This window comes from Rissa tridactyla, chromosome 3 (assembly GCF_028500815.1).
Source record: "Rissa tridactyla isolate bRisTri1 chromosome 3, bRisTri1.patW.cur.20221130, whole genome shotgun sequence".
Taxonomy (NCBI): domain Eukaryota; kingdom Metazoa; phylum Chordata; class Aves; order Charadriiformes; family Laridae; genus Rissa; species Rissa tridactyla.
Window position 1 is genome coordinate 99,914,463 of NC_071468.1, and position 17,930 is coordinate 99,932,392.

A 17,930-nucleotide genomic window follows, 5' to 3' on the forward strand; every position below is an offset into this window, starting at 1 on the left:
TACTGACATTGAGCACCCAAATATTATCCGGAAACCACATCATTCTATTAACGCCCTGGGGATTCCCATAGCTTGGATCAAATCCTTTACCAGAACCCCTTGATTAGGAATGTTAATACTATAACAGCACAAAACAACTTACTGTGAAAGAAAGCACAAAAAGTAAGCTGCACTTCTCTCTCGTCTGCAGTGGCAGAGGGTTAGTATTAAGGACAATTTCTTCAGCCCAGCCACCTAAGCACTGCTTCTTTTGTGCAGGTCAGTAACTGGCCCAACAGCTCTGCCACTTCCGAGCCGTGGATGTCTGTAGAGAAGTGCTACAAGAATCCCACAAGCTCTGGGTTGCCCAGGTCCTTCCAAAAACTGCCACCAGCCCTCCAACGACACCAGAATTTCTTCTCCAGTGTCACTCCTCAGCATAGGCTGTTCTACCATCTGATGCCTCTGAAGTCTACTGCACCTGTAAACATCATGTGGCTTGGAGCCACCTAAGAAACAAATTTTCTCACTCATCTGGCTAGTAACATTTTTGTGAGATTTCTGCACCTTGAAGTCCTTCAGTATTTTCCAATTACATGGATAACCACTCATGTTTTGCCTCTGGAAAAAACAAGTTGCTTCCATGAATTTTCCATGACAGTTTCTGCTCACTGCTTGCAGCTCTTGATCATTGTTTTATGCACTGTGTTTTCTTTCTTCACTAGGAGCCATTTACAAAATGACATTTCACTCAGGCTTCAGAGTCCATCTCTTGAGCAGACTGTTACAGGAATTGCCCAGTCAACCAGCTGCCTTCCTATGCATCCTGTCTTCTGTTTGCAGTAGTGATGGCAAGCTAGGCAATTATCAAAGTCACAGCCTTTCCATATTGAGAATTGTCTATAAATTAAGAGTAAAAAAGGACTAATATTTAAACACACTCCTTGTATACAGTACTTTCTAAATGCTGCTTATTGCTTCAGTTCTTCTTGAATGTGCTAGGTCAGAAATCCGAGGCTTACCTGACTTGCTGGTGATTGTTTCTTTTTTGTGCAGAAGTCACCAGCCATAACTGTTGTGAATGGCAGGGCAGCATTTTGAGGCAAGACCAAACTTTTTTCTTGCTCCCCTTATATCCAAAGCAACAATAGTGAAGCCACTACTAAAATGAAGTACTTATCCATTGAGGTGCTGCCTAGAATGGTTCTTATAAAACTTACAAGGTTAAAATCAGACCTTCATGTTACTTAAGTTAATGATCACATCACAGAAAAAATCTTGTGTGTTAGCCAGTGCAAATACATTGGAAACAATTTTTGTCTACAGGAGGTCCAAATTCAGTCCTGAGCTTCAGATGATCAGTATGGATTTTATTAATTCACAAGAGAAGAAAATAGCTCATAGTGCGGTTTACGGGATGCCTGAGTTACAGGACAGCCGTTCAATCTGGAAGTTCCCCACCCCATGCACTGGAGTACTGGAGTTGGCTACATGCAGCCTTCTATCTGTGATAAATCCTACTTTTGTTCTTTTCTTTTTTTTTTTCCTCATGGCAAATCAGAGTGATTTTATTGGAAGAACTTTCTGTACGACCCAACTGTACAAAAATGATATATGTGGGCGCAGATTCTGTCTACTGAGTAATGCTGAGTGCGGAACTTTGTAAAGGTCTAAAGGTGTAGATGAGCCTACTGAATTAATATAACACTACGCAGTGAAAAGAGGGAAGCCTAGCTCTTTACTTTTTTTGTGTGAGTGGAAATCTGTATGATTTCTTTAAAACCTTGCAAGTCCAAGGAGTTAATTTTTTTCCAAGTTCAAAAATTTCTGTGCATTTTAAATACTCGTCTTCTGTGTTAATGACTACACTTAGTGAAAATAAAATGTACTACCCCGTTTTTGAAAGACCTATTTCATCCATGAGGGCTGTTCACATTATGTACTATTTGTACTATTAATGAAGGATGAAGACCTAGTCTAAATGTTCTTACATGTATCTTAGAGAAGTCTCACTCTCTCCAGTATTTATGTAAAGAGACAGGGCTCCTGAAGCGGACACTCAGCTGTTTGTAACTATTGCCCAGAATGCCTACATTATCATCATTAAATTATGAAGAGCTATCACTTTAACAATGGAAATACAACTTTCCAAACATCAAGCTTTTTTAAGCAATGGCTTAAATGACAAGGATTGTGGAAACTTCTGTTTTGCAAATCCTGGGCTCCGACTACTATTTTCCAGTTGTTTGTTTCTCATGCATTAGCTCTAGTTTCTCTTTTCCCAGCCCCAGTCCCTGCTCTCATCATGATAATGCAGAATTCATTCCAGAATCTTGGCTATGCCAGTATGGTAAACCAAAGTATATTTATTGGAGTAGTAATGTAAAATACAAACCCACTGGTATGCAATAAGGTTGTTGAACTTCTGTCCCTTAAAAAATAACCTGATCTTGCAGAGATGGTTTAAGAATATGTTGTGGTTGCTGACAGCAGAATCAAGTAAATATCTTGCATGGCTAGTTTTCTATAGCATAAATTCTAAGTAGTGTTCTTACCACAGCTCCTGTATTTACTGGCATTTCATATACAGCTTAAAGTTACATTTGTCTAAAATGCACTGGACCTCAGGGTGCAAGGTGTGATCCTGGTGTCCTAAAGGCTTACTAAATATCTCCATTCACAGGCAAGCATATGTTTATCAGAAGTCTAAATATTTATTAGGCATCTGCTGAGGTTAAAAGAAGTATTGCTATTTACCAGGAGTGGGATTGCTCCCACGAAAATAATCTGTCATACACAGGTGTAAATTGAGCTGGTCCAGCATCAACCCTTACCTCCGAGCTTACTGGTTCCTGGCTGGCTTCCTACTATCTGTTGCCAACTTCTAGGGATGGCCAAAAGTAATCATTGGCACAGAATTTCACTGAAACTTTAAGCCAAACAAACCTGAAAACTAGAAATGATGTTTGAAGCTAGCAGAAAATATTCTTAAAATGTATATCGGCCTAGTCTTCTGCAACACATTGAAATATCACTATTTTACATGTGATCACTAGTAACAAGTGCAGCAGTTTGTGTAAATCTCTCAAATTACATGATTTGAACACTGTATTACATTAGAAATAATCTAAATAAATTCATTTTTTTTAAACCATTGCCCAGGACAGATGATGAATTTAAAAGATGCTGTTCCATGACCAGCCTTTCATGCCCCACCACTTCATCCTCTCCATTTGTCCCTCACCAAAGGGCATGGGAGAGGGCCCTGTGTTGCAAGGGAAGGAGAATGGGAATTTGTGTCTGGTGGAATGGGTCTTGGGAGAATTGACCTTCATATGATTTCCACAATGATGAGTCATTCTACCTCCATGACTCACATCCTCAGGACACTATGACCTGCAAACAGCAATACACACACCATGTCATTCTTTTGAGTGAAGCTACTAGTGTGCATGCCATTACAGAAGCAGACCTATGTCATAAAGAACTGTTTATTAATCTACATTTTATTGTTTCCAACCATTTCTCTTCAGTTAAGGCAGCAAAGCTATGTTCCTGTTTATTCTGTCATTTAAAACTTCACTAAGGAAAAAATGGCAAAATTAACATTTTTCTTGAGCAAGGAAGAATAAGGGATGCAGAATGTGATTCCTGTTTCAGGAGGAGAACGTTTGACATAGAAGAATAAGATTTGAAAGGTACTTTTCTTAATCCCGGTTAGTAGAGCTTGAATATTCAATACATTTAGGTAATATGGATTTAGCTCAGTGTAACTCCTGAGAGTTTCCACAAGGAAACACTTTTCTGTCCACACAAACTTGGCTAATGTAACTTGTTTGTAGAATAACCAGAAACTTCATTTGAAACCACAGAATCCTGAGACAAAGAAACACATCGAGAGCTTTCACAGTGTGGGAGGAGGATGACACAATTTCTGATTGCCTGAAGCAAGACGGGAATGTAGCAGAAACCTCAAAATGACTAATTTGGACACAATTCATGCTTAGATTTCAGTCTGCATTTTCATTTAATTTCTCTTTCGCGTGGCCCCACTGGGCACAATATCTTTTTTTATGCTTTACGTAAGAGCTCTTTTTTCCTCTTCATACTCAGCATCTAGGAAATAATATCAAATATTATTGATCAGTAATCAGCGAAAATTTCACCATTTTCATAATTTAATGGTAAGAGCATCTTGATGGGTGACTAAGCATCATAATGGCAAAACAATGATCTACTAGAGACTGTGCTCACGTCCACTTTTGTGCATAATTTCTTCTAACATGACCAGCCTGAGGGCTAACAAGACTTACCTTTTTGCATATGTTAAACAAAATAAATCATTAGTGAAGCCTGGGTGATCACTGGTGGATTTAAGTCATATGATAGTTAACTGTGATTGAGGCCGCTGCTTCATTACTCTATCTTTTCAGACTTCACTGTAGATTCTATTAAAGGCAAAGTTTATGCATATAGCATTATAATGGATATAGCATTATAATCTAAATTGATTCCTGGGAAGCAGATTTGTTAAAGAGAGCACCATCGAAACTTGCAAATGATTCATGTTTAAGGGGTCTGTCCTGGTTTCATCTGAGATAGAGTTCATTTTCTTTCTAGTAGCTGCTGTGTTTTGGATTTAGTATGAGAATAATGTTGATAACACATAATGTTTTAGTTGTTGCTAAGTAATGACATTAGTCAAGGACTTTTTCAGCTTCACATAGAAGCTGAGAGGGAGCATAGGCAGGACAAGCTGGCCGACAGAATATTCCATGACACAGATGTCGTGCTAAGTATAAAAATGGGAGTTGGCTGGCGTGGGGGGAATCCACGATCACTGCTCGGGATGGGCTGGGCAACCGAACATCAGGTGGTGAGAGCAACTTGTGTTGTATCACTTTATTTTGTATATTCTTTTATTACAATTATTATAATTATTAATATTGTTATTATTATCCTCTTCTGTTACTGTTCTGTTAACTTGTCTTTGTCTCAATCCACGAGTTGTTTTTTTCCCTCCTTTTCTCCCTCTTCTCCCCACGCCCTACTGGGAGGGGGTGGGGAGAAGTGAGCGAGTGGCTACGTGGTCCTAGCTGCTGGCTGGGGTTAGACCACGCCAGGGTCATGACACATTGGCCTTGAATGGCAGGAAATTGTCCATGCTGTTAATAGAAATATTCTCTTAATATGAACAATGGCCCAGAGGTGCTACATATTGAAAAATAGTGATTCTGTTAGATTTAAGCCCTCTTAGAGCTGGCATTTGCTATTATGTTCTCTGTCCATGGTATGGTTAAAAGTTATTAATTTTTTTTCTTGAACTTTTTTAGCTAAAGTAAGTATTGTCCGCTCTATGACAGCTCATACGCAGAATCCCTTAAACATCTGTCATCTAGAGGCTTTTCTTTTAAATAGGAAAAATATATACACAAAATACACATATGTGCATGACTTTAGGTATATATATATACACACACACTGACAGCAATCAAACTGCATCATCACAAAATGAGATCTACATTGCTTCATTGCTGAGCTGCTCAGTTTTCCGAATGTGTGGTCAGAGTGAGCGTGGGAAACAAGGAATTGCTATCAAAGTTCTTCCTTTCAGATGTTTCCAACCAGTGCCTTTCTGGGATATGATTTAGAATGAAAAGTGTCTTTTGATCCTTTGCTGTGTTTGGGTAGGCAGACAACAGCAGGGTTGATTGTTTTTTTAATTTCTTTCATATTTGCACTTATCTGGAAGGTGATATCTCTTTCTGTCAAGTGTGGAGATGTTTGCCTGAACTTTGTCTCTGTGTATGAGCATGCAACAGAGACGCTTACTCCTTGTTCATTCACCAAAATCTGCTGCTGTTCAGCAATCCTCAAAAGTGGCTACAGGTTAAAGCACATCAGGGTTCTGTTTGAACCCAGATTTGTCTCCTGGCTGAATGAACTATGCAAACACAAGCTTGTACACAGGCATGGGTATAAGGTAAGCTGGAAAGATCTGTGGGAATACACAAGATGAGGTCTCTTAGTAATGTGCATCCTGACCACAAAATAGATCAACTGGTCATGGGTACCGCTGTGCCTACAGTACAAATAGCCCACGATGTCTTGGAAAAGCACGTTTAACATCAAGAAGACAAGATGGCCTCAGATCCTGAAAACGGCAGTGGCAGAGGGGGTGAGGACGTCGAGTATAAGAGCAAGGAGCCTCTGGGACTGCTGGCATCCGTAACCCCTACCGTCTTCTAACGTAGGTCTGTGTTTGGGAGGACACATATATTAGTCACAGAGTAAAGCTGCATTCCCCTTCCTACCTGCCAGCCTCAGACCCCTGTCATCCAGGCCTCCAGTCTGATGAAAGCTGCCACTTCTATGTTATTTAATTAATGCTTTTCCTTATATGCATTCCTTCACAGGAGGACAGGGCCCATGTGGCACAGCTCTGAGGTTCCTCCGACACCTTCATGGATATATAGGGGGAGACATGAGACATGGGGAACATCACCTAGGTACAACCTGTGAATAAAGAACAACTAGGGAATGGCCCCAGAGGTTTTAAATACTGCTTTGCCTGTGCCAGGCTTGCCACACCTCTCTCTAGTATATGGGTTCATGAAATTTGTGTAAAGGCAGTGAAGAACACCAGCTCCTGGCTTTGGTAACACCTCTCCACATGTGAAAGTAAGTCGTGTGCTCACTGACTGATCATCCAATTTCCCAAGGGCACGGTGTTCCCACCAGCTTGTCTCCTGGACACAGCAGTCACCGAGGCCAGGTGTCACTAAAGTCATCCTCCCTCTTCCCTCTGTGTGGAAAAAGAAGTGCAGGAGGACAGCCAGGAATTTTTTCAAGGAGTCCATCTGGGCATTACTTTTGCTGCTGCAGAATTAGATCTATTCCTCTGTCAGAACACCTCACAGCATGTGTTGTCCAAAGGACCGAGGGGGAGGGAGGCATTTGGGTAAGAACCAGCAATAGTTTTACATGAACAGTAAAAGGGCTCCTGCACCTGAGCTCTTGTATGGGTGGTGGTACCTGGTACGGGTGGTGGTACCTGGTACGGGTGGTGGTACCACGGATGCGGATGAAAGGGTCATGTGGTGATCACTGGAGGTTTGTGGGACAGCTTCACTTCAGAAGGTGCAAAACCACATGTGCAACAGGAGCTCTGAGGCACATGGCCAAATAGTATCTCATCTGTTGTAAGCTCCCCCTTCAAAACCAAGTCCTTTTGAAACGAGAGGTGCATCACCACCAAGTTACTTCAAATCACCGGTCTGCGCCTCTTGCATCAAACAACTGGCTAATCCCAGATTATCCCGGGGTCGGGATGCTCTTCCAGACCGGGGAAAGCCTGTCCGTCCCCTTAGGGGGGCCGGGTGGGATGGCAGGGGCGCTCATTTTGGGGGGGCAGGAAGGGAGCAGCAAAGCGCCGGGCTCGCTTCTGCCCGGCCGTGGTCCGCGGGGCCGGGCGTGGGGCAGCCCCCGCCGCCGCGGGGAGGCGGGCGGGGGGCGGTGCTGTCGGCGGGGCGGGCTCCCGCGGGCGGTGCGGGGCCGGGAGCGGGGCCGGGGCCGGGGCCGCCGCCGCCGAGCTGGCGTGGGGGCAGCGCGGCGCCGCAGCGAGCAGAGCCCCGCGGCAGGTGGGGCAGCGCGGCTGGCGGAGGGAGGGCGAGCGGCCGCCGGCAGGTCAGCGGGGGCTCCCGGAGGGGAGCGGGGGGAGAGGCGAGCTCCGCTGGGGGACTTCACCCCCGCGGGACTCCCCTCGCCCGGGGTGGGCGGCTAGAGGGGACACAGGTGCAGCCGTCGGGGCGGCCGCGGACCCCCGGTCCCGCAGCCCCCGGGGCAGCCCGGGTGTGGGGGCGGCGGTCGCCCGACAGCCGCGGGTGTGAGATGGGGAAATTTGTGCCTCCTTGTGAATTGGGGCTCTGCAGCTGGTGTGGTTCTGCAGCGTGATGGCAGCGCGTGCGGGCAGGCTGTGCTGGCTTAAAGTCCGCGCTCGGTTTTATTGGCAGGGGGTGAAATCATTTATATCGCATTATGTCCTTCTGTGCCATACGCAAATCGGCTTTACTCTCGCACCGCGGGTGAAACGAGTTATTGACTCTTGTGTTCATGTTCTTTAACTTCTTTGATAGTTTGTGGCGTGAGAGTTGAGACGTTATGTTAGTAGAGTAGGAGGGTTCATAATAACTGCAATTATACTTGTTTCCGTACCTGGAAAGAAAAAGCTGCCCTGTGGGCCACCTCTGATTTCACTGTTGAGTTGTGTAATGCTTAGGCATACATGGTACTTACTGTGCTGAAAGGGTCTGGTCTCCTATTCATGGATCTCACAGGCTGGAAAACCAGTCCACTGGTTGATTCTGAGAATCTTCCAGTTTTCAGGCACCTGAGAAAGCCTTGTGGGTTCGTTAGATTTACTTAGTAAACTTATTTGCTAAGTTCTTCCCAAACCTTATTGATTGTGGAAGTGCTAATTATATGTCCTTCAAATATTTATTCAAATACATAATACTGAGCTAAAGAATGGGCACAAAATACTTATTTGAAGAACTGTGAAAACCGTGCTAAGTATTTCCCTTAGGAAATTTAGTTTTCAGCATGAAGACACTGGTAGGGTACAGTATGTTAAAGATGTGAGCAAAACGTGATGTGTAAGTACAGTGAAGTGGCAAAGTGGAGGTTCTGCAAAAGAAGGAATGAGGAATTCCAGCTGATCAGAGACTGGACAGCAGTCAGTAAGAAACGCACACGTTGTTCTTATAGGTGTGTGTAGATATTTAAATAAAAAAAAATCAATCCAAACATCATTCTGGGATGCGTAACAGGAATGTTGCAGGTGTATGATGGCATCTCATGGTAGCTGTGACTTTGGGGTCTGTGTCTGGCCTCAGTACAGTATGGGATTTTGGACGCCACAGTTCCAGCAGTTAGGCAGGAGATGAGTAGCAAAGGTGATCAGAGATCTAGAAAACATAACCTATGAGAAAATAGTGGAAGAACTGGAATTTTACAGTCTAGGGAAGCAAAGATTGATGAGAGATGTGATAACAATCTTGAAATGTGTTAATTGGTTGCTGCAGAGTGGCGGGAAATAGACTGTTCTCCGTATCCAGTGGAGGTGTAACAAGAACCAGCATGCTGAACTGCAGCAGAAGAGATTAGGTTAAATGGTACAGAAAGTGCTGTCTAATTCTACAGGTAATTGAGCACTGGATTGTCTGGGTAGGGTGCGGAATCTTCTCCACTGGGGCTTTTTAAAATTAGATCTAACAAACATTTACCAGAGATGCTTAAGGTGAGGGTGACCATACCTTCTGTTTGGGAGAGACGCTCCACAATCTCTCCAGGTCCCTTACAGGTTCCAGGGGTGGCAGAGGCTACCAGGAGGCCAGCATGTGAACTTACATTCTTGGTGATGATCATCAAAGAGGCAACTTTGTAAGGTAAACAGGGCTCAGTAATCCATTTATGATATTTCTCTCGCATCCCTAACTTTTGTGCTAGATTTGGTGATTCTTCTTCCTTCTGCTCTAACTGCAGTTACAGTTGAAGTTTACGAGCAGTGGTGGATGATCCGCTGAAGAACATCACATCTTGGTTTGGCACCATCACAAACAGTAAATTGGCCTATTGGTAAATGTTGGGAGATTTTAGCTCAAAGTACAGTTCTGTAAATTGTATCACATTGCTTCCTTCAGGTCCTCAGTAATACAGGTGTGTCTCAGTCAGCCCATCAGGCAAAACTTAACTACTTTGGTTTTATTTATCTCTATCTGTGCCCTGATCACTATATTTGAAATGATTTGCATTATAATTCAATGCTTAAACATGCTTGGAAAAGTGTAGTTTGTCCTACTGGACTAAGCAAGTGTTTTGCCAGTCCAATTATTAGCCCAACTAATTACAGAAATAGCTTGCTGGAATGAGACTTGGTGTTTTTGTTCCTTTACCTCCATTATCTAGAGGGTTTTGCCACTTTGCTCAAATTTTATTCTTTTATTGTGTTTTTCTTTGTGTTGTTGTTATCAATTTGCATATTATTTACTTTAAAAATTCTACCACATTCTTTGCTTCCAGCGACTGCTTGCAAAATTAGCTCCACAGTCCAATGAAGGATCACTTAAGTTTTTGGAACATCCCTGTTTTATAAGAGAGGGAACAGACAAGGCCTAACCTTTCTTTCTAGGTTATTTGTTATTACTTTGTGTCCCCGTGTTCCGCCCTTACTGCTTTAGAGAGGCACTGAATAAAGCTGATTCAATCTTTCCAGTGCCTCTTTATGAGACAGGCCTCTTAGTCTTAGTTTCTGCCTTTTTTCTCTTCTTGGAGCTGGCATGACCAGAGCTGAGCCCCACAATGCCATGGAGGACACCCTGTTCATGCGGCATCTTCTGCTGCTTCCCCCTCAGCTGCTTCCCTCGCAGCCCATCGCACCCGCTGCCATCTGGAGTGCTTGAGGAGACCAAAATGTGCCTTACAAAATGCATACTCTTGCATTTAGTTCTTCTGATATCAGTTTGTTGCCCTGTACGCTGTTGGCGTTTCTCTGAATGATCTGAAAGGACGCGTTTTGTCAGGGCACAGCGGCGGGGCCTCCCCACGGAGGGTCCGTCAGGGCAGGGCCTGGCAGCCAGGGCCCATCCCACCACCCCAGCCAGGAGCAGGGTGGCCGGGGGCACCGGGGCAGCCCCAGCCTGGGTCATCGGGCACCTCCCTGGGGACGGGGACAGGACGAGGCTGCGCTGGGATGTCGGCCTCCAGGTGGGCCCATGGCCGGGCAGGGCTGGGCCGTGGGGAGCTGCAGAGCAGCCCTTGCTGCGGCATCGCTGGGGCAGGGGCTGACGGGCCCCGGGGGATGACATGGCATCCCAGGCCTTAGGGAGGGACCAGTAAAGGCCTGTTAGTGTTGTGAGGGCCCTGACAAATTTGAAAGCTTCACTGATCCAAATTTTGTGTTGAAAAAGTGTGAAATGTGTATCCATATCCATTAGCACAGTAGTGGGTACCTGAAGTATCCGAAGATGTGGGCTTCAGGGAGGGTGAGCCTACAGAGACTGGAAGGCGAACTTTGCCATCAGTCCCAGGGTGATGGTCACAAGGAGATTGCCAGGGAGTTTATCTCCCCCAGTTATGCAAACCAGCAAGGTTTCTAGAGATTTTTATTTTTTGCAATAGACATGTGTGGTTCAGCACCCCGTGCTTTTGCAGCACGTCCTTGACTTGCCTGTGCTGGAGCGTGCAGGAGCATGGGGTTTGATGCCCCTGTGCATCCTCTGCCAGGAGAATCCAGCACACCTCCTTGAGCACCACCAGTGACCACCCGCAGATCCTTGCGTTGGAGCTGGCTCCATGAGCCAGGGTCTGCTTGTAAGTAAGCCAGCTCTACTAGTCTGGAGTAAAACACAGGGGTAAGCAGAAATTTAAGGAGGTTGCTAAACCATGGCAATACGTATTGCCTTGTTAAATAAATAAAAAAAATAATAAAAAAATGAAGGGTTGGCATTTCTTCCCTGCTTTTGCCCATGAAGCCCTGCAAGGCTTCTGCGTTCCTTCATTTAGAATTGGACTGGCTGTGGAAAAAAGCAATATATGGTAGAAGAAAACTTAGACCTGTGGGGGGCACAGACAAAATGGCTTGAGAAGTTTTTTTTTTCCTCTCTCTGGTTTCTATGGTACTGGGGTACTGTGAGGCTTGCAAAAGAAACTTTTCTAAGTTACCATTAATCTGCACAGACATTGTTTTAAAGCAGCGCTGATTGATTTAGCCTTCCAGGGTAGATGTCAGGCACACTATCCATGATTAACAGCAGATAGAAACCAGGGAGATGAGCAGTGTTGATCATACTGAATAATATTATGAATGGAAATAAGAGTACAAAGTAAATACATGTCAACCTTTTGGAATTTTGTGTGATTTATATCATTTCAATGTTGGATTGAGTAATCGATCTTTTTATCAGTGTGTTTTATGCTGTAATAAAACAGGATTTAAATAGTGAGAAGTTAATAGCTGCTTTAAGTAAAACACACAGGCACTGGAATGAGATCCATTCTCTGTAACTAAGAACGTGCAAAAATTGCAGGGAAGTTTGTTTGAACTTGATGTGGTGAAAAATAAAACTATCATTCATGCCAGTGAGAGATTTACATTTTTGCCTTGAATTCTCTGTCAGTTCAAAGTAACCCTGTTAAGAGTACTGCATTAGCACATAGGAAATCTAAATTTCCGCCTCGTATATTAGTACTTTAAGGCCTTTTCATAAAGGCGTGAGGCGTGAGACACTGAACTAATAACAAAGAGAGGCTGGAGGCTTCTTAGCAGTGTAGACAGAAATAAATACTGATGTGGCAAAATGAGTGGGTTCTGGAGATCGTGGCGGGGAGAAGACAAGGAGGGGCTGGAATCATTTGCAGCTCTTCTGGGGCAGGAGGCATTGAGAAGTGGCTGTAAGGGCCATCTGACTTTGGATGTGGGACGAGGGGCAGGGGCCTTCTGGAGACTGACACGAGGACAGAGGTATGAGGAGGGCTCAGGGCATTTTTAGGACAGGGAGAGTCTGGGGGAGCTTCAGCAAGATCTCTCTTATTCCTGCACACTTTTCATCCAGACCAGCTCTCCTCATTGTCTCCCTCCGCTGTCCCATGTTGTGGTTGCCTCTTATCACCTCTGCAGCCATCCATTTTTTCTCAAGCTAACAGTTTTCCTTTCCCTCTTCATTGGCCCCTGCCAACTCTTGTCCCCTCTCCCAGGCTTTGGGAAAAGGGCTGGAGTCTCAATGTCACTTGTTCTGGCTGTTGGGAAGGTGACAAAGGGAGGTATGAAAAGAGATAAGGGGACTGTGGGGAGATGAAAAGGGCACTTCAGTGACCTTGAAGAGCAAGGTTTGCTTCTCTTGCAGTCCTGCACGACGTGAGCGATGTATGGCAGAGGGGTATGGCAGGTCCCGACGCTGCCTCATATGCATTCATCTCTGTCCTTAGGTGGTGGTAGAAGTACTATGTAAGTAGGAGGTGCTAATCAACAGTTTGAGGGTGTAGCTCTGCCATCCTCATCTTCTTTGGCATAGGTAAAATTTGCTAGTAGAAGTGGACTACTTCCTTACGAGTGTGTAGGTTTGTGTGTGGATGTAAAAGACCTTGAACAAAGAAGTCATAGTTGCTTTTTTGTATGTTTTAATTGGGAAGTTAAGATTAGCTGAGAGGGCTCTAAATGTGTCTGTCTGGACATGGCATACCCACTGTGGCTGTAGCACGCCACAGTGTAGCACACTGTATATTTGTTGGTGTGACAAAACTAGTAGGATTTTTTAAAAGATTTTATCTGCGGAACATGCTAGACAAGCTTCTTTATCCAAGCTGTCTTTGAAAGGGAGAAATTGAGCTGTTGGAATGAGCATCCCAACTTCTGTGGTTGGAGTCTACATTAACACTGATATTTAGTGAGCTCAGAACATTTTTTGTGTATTTTAAAGACCATCTACCCAAAGCTCTGCATTTTTTGTATTTAGTCCAAGTTATCAAATGTACAATATTGATTTGTATTATTCAAACTGTCAATTCCTTTCCTCTTTCTTTTGTGTAGATCTTCAGAGCTGTGGTGATGATAAAACGTGTTCTAACTTGCCTGGACTCATTTACATCAACAGAAAGTGGAAAAAAACCCAAAACCCTGAGCTGTAGTCTGAGATTAAGCCAACAATTTTTAAAGCATGTATTTTCCAAAATAGTTTATAACGATCTGTACTTTCTTCATAAAGTAGAGTTAATGATTTCCAAAAGTTTTCTTTTCAGTCAGAAACTGTTGCAGCATATAAAAATGAGCCCAATTAAGGTGGCTGAAAGACACATAAGAGAAGAGTGCTGCAGTTGGTATAACAGCAGGAGTATGTCTAGGCTCAGCCTTTAACAGACACTTTGTTGTCAAGAGTAACTTGTGCTTCTTTTGGTCTCAGTAGGTAATTCCCATTCTCACCCCCTTATGAGTTCCCTAATTCCACAACAGCTTGCAGTATCTTATGTGGAGAGGTCAAGATAACATTACATAGTTGTATCAACAGTAAAATTTATTAAAATGCCAGATTATTGAGCTCAGTTTAAAATCTTGTGGTACAACCCTTGCTTCACTGAAGTGTGCAAAACTGTGAACTTTTGCCAAACTAGCAGGGGAGCTGCCAGGGAGGGACCACATAGTCCCATGATGACCTTTCTGGACTGTCAGTGTAATGCATACATTTGAGGGAAGATGTATGAAGTGGTACTTTAATTCTTTTCCTGATGTCAGACACTTAAGACGTTCAAATTATAGGTGCAATTAGAAAAGTACCTGTTGTCTTCAGTGTCCCCAAATGTAATATATTCTTTTTCTTAGTCTTTTAACTACCGGGATTTCCTGGGTGGCTCTGTTGGAGCCCTGTCCCAAACACAGTCCATTAGACAGAGACCTAACCAAGGCTGTTTAAATAAATGTCTCTTCCTTTATTGCAGCTCTTTGACCAGATTGGCATGTACCTGCTTACTTGTACTTGGGATCTGACCCTGCTTTCCTACTATTTCCCCTTTCTTCATTGGAAGTAGATAAGATAGAATAATATTCCCAGTTAAATAAAAAGGCAGAGGAGAAAATAATCACTGTAAGCATAGCTGTAGTGTCTTATGTGGTGAAGAAGAGGCAGGCACATCTGTACAGTGATTTAAAGGGTGGGGGAATTATGCAGAATATGACTTGAAGATGGAAGAAGTGGGAATGGAGCATTGCTGGACTGTTAGGGTGGTGAATTCAGTCCTTTCTCAGCTGTGGGAAATGTTCCAAAACAAAAAAGCACTCTGTGGGAAGTGGCTCTCTTGAGATTAGATTTTATGCCCAAATCAAAAACCCAGGGGAAAATGATATCCTTTTAATCGGAGGATTGGTTGCTTATGGGAGGCAGACACAGGAGTCTCTAGCTCTTAAAATCTTGTCCTTGACAGCAGAGGACTGAAAGATAAAGGAGATCATTCCTGGCAGAATATAAGTTGAACTGAATGTCACTGCCTTGGTAAGGAACTCAGTGGCCTCCTTTCCCAAGTGGAATAGTATCTGTGTAGTTATCACATTTTGCTTAAAAGGTTTCCATTAGGAGGGAGCAGAACTGGGTTGGTGAAAAGTAAGAGAACTTTTGAGATATACCATGAGATTCACCATCCACTCATGAGATACAACAACGTGGAAAAGTACAGCCAAGAATATGAGAGCTATGTAAAGAGTGGAGCCCTTTACTTCATAGCAACTTAAAGGAAACTAGGTGGAAATGCAAAATTAAAAGGTGTTAATATGTCGAGGGGAATTTTCAGAGAAAAAAAACCCTAGTTATCTTACTGAAAGGAAACCGAAACTCTCATCTACTGAAAAGAAGTCCCCTTTGTCCTTCAGAAACTCTGTTACTTGCAGAGAAAGAGAGGATCAAATGGCAACCCTAAGCAAACCAATCAAATAAATTAAATGGCTTTTTGAATAGCTCTGGCTGGAATTTGAGAGAAAAAGAAGAACAGAGACATAACGGCAGTTGAGAGACCTGGAGGATGTTCTTCCTATCCCTGAAAAGTAAAATTGAGGATCCTTCAGGTCCTATGTAGAGTTGCACAAATTGTGGGAAGTCACTCACGATAAAATGTATCTAAATGCTGGCGATATATTAAACTGTAAAAAATATACCCTTGCAGTATAATAGGAGATAAAGTGATAAAGGAGTTTTTTTCTTTTTTACTACCATGGAAAAGAATGAGGGGTGGGGAAGGGGAAAAAGATGTGCTAAATAGCAATAAGAGTGATTTTATTTTTTTTTTTGGAGGTCCTAGACAATGGAGTTTTAAGTTTGTTATTCCCTGATGAATTTGCAATGAGGAGAAAGGAATGTAATTGTATGCCCCTGTGATTAAGTCCATTTGCTGTGCAAAGAGGCCCACATGGTCATGGTGTGCTCATGACTCAGCTGAAACGAACATTGGCAACTTTTGCCAAAAAGGGGAGGGAAGCCAGGATGCAGAGGATTTCATTAAGGATCTCAAAAGAGAGGACAGCTGCACCTAATTTTCAGAAGCACATAGTTGTCTTCGAGGAAGCCAAGCAGTACCAAGAAAAAAGCTTAATTTTTATTTCCTAAAGAGTAAAGGCATTCCACTTATTTTATCTCTTATTTTCTTTTCTGATCTGGATTTAAGTAAGGTGTCTGCCCTCAGAAGAGGTGTTTCTAGCAAAGGAGAATTTCTTCTTTGTGTATGCGTAAGTATACCTGCTTATGCTAAGTATTCACTATGGGTTCATGGTTTGATGCTACCTGACAGTAGCAAGAAAAAGCCGTCCTGGAGCTGTCCAATACGGAGCTTTCCCTTGGCATGACTTTCGGTGCTTTGCAGAAGACCTCATTCTCTCTGCTCCTCAACGCTTGACCGCATGCAGTTTTTGGATTTGTTTCCTGGTTCACTCTATCTCATTTTTAAATAGGGCTGGACTAATACATGTCTTCTGCTCCTGCAGAATTACTTACAGGATGCCTTTGGAAAGTGGGGCAACTGCAGGCAATGAAATCTTGCTCAGAAATCAAAGCGTTATGAAAATTCTGTTATATGGTGATTTCATCCTGAAAACTCAGCTACACTGACACCAAAATAGAACTCAGGTGTGGATGATTGACACCTGAAGTAAATATATAATCACTTTAAATCATTAACGTATTTTCTTGTTTGAATAAATGAGAGGCAGGCTTTCTCTCCTGAAAATGTATAGGCCAAGATCTAGAGAATATTTTGATAACATGGAAAATATCAATAATTATTATGATAGATATTATGAAATAAACCTATTATCTTTGGTGACATAGACATTTTGCCGCCTTTTTCCTGAAGTGGTTATTTTCTACTCTCGTTTGCTTATACATTTTCACTGGTTGATATCTTGAATCTATTTTTGTTGTCATAGAAGCATGTGTTATAATATGACTGACAAGGAATTGACTTCCTGTGTTTATGTATGTGCTTTTTTCACTTTTTATACTATCTGGGAACCAATAACCCTGTGTCTAGGTACAGAGTTCATCTTTAACAGGTTCATTCCAAAACATACCTAACAGCATTTGATATTAAAGTTCTAAAGTATAAAGCAATGCTTATGGATTACATAGTTGCTAGTTATTATGGCTATATTATAGCTAAATTCTGTTACTTACAAATTGATTGTGAATTCTGATGAGTTATACAGCCCATATAAGAACAGAGAATATAATCACACAACTTGGAATAAGTCTTAGAAGCAAGAAAAGCCATTTTAGACAAGCAGTGGATCATTTTTTTTATAGTTTAAGTAAGAGAACAGTATATGATGTTATACACACCGTCTTTGGATGTTGATACTATACCCCAGAGATTCTTCCAATGAGACTTTTTTTTGAAGGAGATGACATTTTTATACAAAGTCATTCTGAAGTGGTAAATAAACATGAAATCAATTAGCTTGTTGTGTGGAGTATCTAGAATTCACAGGCTACTTATATAACTATTGTGGTCTTAAAGTATGTGCGAACACCACCATTGTTGCACTGGCAAATATAACTTCTATAAAATGTGCCTGAACATATTAAGTCAATATTCTCGGAGTATTCAATATTTCAGTTGTTTCATATTTTGTAAATATAGTGTCAAAATTGGGGGAAAAGCATTTCAAAGAATACTTCTTGAATTGTTGGGTTTTTTTACATGAAAAGCAACGTTAAGTGGAGGTTAGAGCATGGCATATCATTCTGTAACTGGAAACAAAATAGCCATTATTTAAAGTTTCAAGTTATACAATATAATGTGCATGCTTATTTATTTTGATGACTTTCTGACTTGTTTCGTTTGGAGGCCCAGTTCTACAGACAATGCTGTATGCTGTGTTTATTTAGGCTGGAATGCAACAAAAATTACAGTCCAGGTGC

General features: G+C 42.5%; 1 protein-coding gene across 1 annotated transcript in view; it reads left to right on the forward strand.

Annotated features, from left to right (window-relative positions):
* Positions 1-7,544: 7,544 nt before the first annotated feature.
* COL21A1 (collagen type XXI alpha 1 chain) overlaps positions 7,545-17,930 on the forward strand; it is a 124,991-nt gene continuing 114,605 nt past the window's right edge. Inside the window, exon 1 of the mRNA XM_054197217.1 lies at positions 7,545-7,665. The gene's annotated coding sequence lies outside the window, so the exon portion shown is untranslated. The remainder of the gene's footprint in view (positions 7,666-17,930) is intronic.